This window comes from Ursus americanus, chromosome X (assembly GCF_024610735.1).
Source record: "Ursus americanus isolate L20-20 chromosome X, mUrsAme1.1.p, whole genome shotgun sequence".
In the NCBI taxonomy this organism is placed as follows: Eukaryota; Metazoa; Chordata; class Mammalia; order Carnivora; family Ursidae; genus Ursus; species Ursus americanus.
This window is the reverse complement of record NC_142164.1, coordinates 82,182,027-82,184,531: the sequence shown is the minus strand read 5'-3', so window position 1 is coordinate 82,184,531 and position 2,505 is coordinate 82,182,027. Positions and strand designations below refer to the sequence as shown.

The window sequence follows — 2,505 nt, the reverse complement described above, 5'->3', positions numbered from 1 at the left end:
CTGCCTGTTGGGTGCATGCAGTGGATTTGGGTCCAACACCCAAAAAGAATGAGCTGCCTTTGTTAATTCATAAATCAGTAAGACAAAAAGTGAATAGAAATGGACAAGAGATATGAATGGAAAGTTCACAAAACAGAAGGCGGAATAGCCAAAAACTGTGTGAAATATGCTCCATTTCATTCACAAGTGAAGAAACTCTAACCAATGCGATATTCTTTGCATTTGCCAGATTGATAAACAGTATGTTTCATAATACCCAGTGTAGACAACGGTAGGAGGGAATGTGGCGAGCACGGCAGGCAGAAGCACAGAGCTGAGCAAGTGTTTTGGAGGAAGTCTGACAATAGTTATCAAAGTTTTCAATTTATACACATTATGATCCAGGAATTCCATTGCTAGGAAGTTACTTTTTACATTTACTTAAAAAAAGTAGCTGTCTCTATATTTTTAATGGGAGAGCGAACCAAAAATATAGAAATAGCTGTTTTTTGAAAAGTCAATAAAGTGCTCATTTCAGCGGCACATATACTAAAATTGGAACAATACGGAAATTAGCACGGTGCCTGTGCAGGGATGACACACAAATTCATGAAGCATTCCACGGATATCGTGAAAAAGAAAACCCAGGCCCAGAATGGCGCCACTTACGTTAAGGCCCCATCAGTAAACCAAGAGTTCACGCCTAACGTGACTGCAGTTTCAGCCCCTCCAAAATGTCCTTTAAGAAACAGTCGACATGGGAATTTCCTGGTCAGCAATAGGGAATTCGCTGATAGACCTCTTCCGTTCCCCTAAGGAGGATGACCTTGCCTAAAACAATGGTTCTTTGCTAATAATTTCCTTTTCTCCACTCCCTCTCTGCCTTGAAAAACCTTTCCTTTTCCGTAGTCCTTTGGAGCTCCCCTCTACTTGTTAGACGGGATGCTGCCCGACTCATGAATCAATTAATAAAGCCAATTAGATCTTTAAAACGTACTCAGTTGAATTTTTGGTATTTAACAATATGAAAAAGTAATTAAAAAATTGAAAGTCGATTAAAAAGATAAAATGGCTTCTTATGGGATGATGGGGAAAGTTGAAGAAGGAAGAGACAGAAGGTAGATTTCTCGGAATATACCATACTGCTGTTGAGTTGGGACCATGTAAATATAATAATCGTATTATATAATTATATTCTATTTTAAAAGGCTTATCATACCCCAAAGCAAGGAAGTTATCGAACACTACTGCGGGTCGTGTCAACCAAGTTTAAAATGCCCCTACCAGGGGCGCCTGGGTGGCTCAGTTGGTTAAGCCGCCGACTCTTGATTTCGGCTCAGGTCATGATCTCAGGGTCTGGGGATCAAGCCCCACGCGGGGCGCTGCACTCAGCACAGAGTCGGCTTGAGATTCTCTCTCTCCCTCTCCTTCTGACCCTCTCCTGGCTCATGCTCGCATGCTCTCTCTCTAAAATAAATAAATAAAATCTTTAAAAGAAATAAAAGTAAAAAAAACATAAAAGGCCCCCACTGGCCAAAGATGGGTTGGTCTGAGTACCAAAAAGAAAAGTAACCACGACGATTGAAATGTGTCAACCAGTCACGAGATCATGATACTTAAAAAATGTCGTTGGCCGCCTTTGGAGGGTGCTAGCGAGCCACCGTCTTAGTCTGAAAGCTGGTAAATAAAGAGAGAGAGAGAGAAAGCACCTAACTAGGTAATTGATGATATTAAAGAATTATTGTTTAATTGTTGAGATAGGACAATGATGTATGGCTAGCTTGTTCAAAACTCATTGCTTACGGCAACATCTTGAAATATCTATCGATAAGATGAAATGGTATCTGGGTTTGTTTCAAAGTAATCCAAGGGGTATGGAGAAGTGGGGTGAGGTATGGATGAAAGAAGATTTTTTAAAAAGATTTTATTTATTTATTTATTTAAGAGAGAGCACGGGGTGGGGGAGCAGAGGGAGAGGCAAAGGGAGAGGCAGAGAATCTCAAGCAGACTCATGTGCCCAGTGCAGTGTCCCACACGGGGCTCAATCTCACCACCCCGAGATCATGACCTGAGCGCAAACCAAGAGTTAGACACTTAACCGACTGAGCCACCCAGGTGCCCCTGGATGAAAGGTCTTTTGTAAGTTCATAAATGTCGAAACTGGATAATGAATACATGGAGACCCCGTATATCATTCTCTATACTTTTCTGTATGTGTGAGTTTTTCCACAGTAGAAATATAGGGGCGTCTGGGTGGCTCAGTCCGTTAAGCTTCTGCCTTTGGCTCAGGTCATGGTCCCAGGGTGCTGGGATTGAGCCCCACGTCAGACTCCCTGCTCAGCAGAGAGCCTGCCTCTCCCTCAACCTCTGCTGCTCCCCCTGCTTGTGCTTTCTCTCTCTCTCTCTCTGACAAATAAACAAATAAAATCTAAAAAAAAAAAAGAAATATCATTCTCTAAGGAGGCAAAGGCGTAAGCAGTGGTTTATACCTATATCGAGAGCCTGACTCGGGCCCACACTGCTAAC

At 42.3% G+C, this 2,505-nt stretch overlaps 1 non-coding gene across 1 annotated transcript; it reads left to right on the top strand.

The window, feature by feature from the left end:
• The first annotated feature begins 504 nt into the window (after positions 1-504).
• On the top strand, positions 505-608 carry LOC123790896 (U6 spliceosomal RNA). Its single transcript, XR_006779251.1, has one exon. It is a non-coding gene; the product is annotated as a U6 spliceosomal RNA (small nuclear RNA).
• Positions 609-2,505: the final 1,897 nt, after the last annotated feature.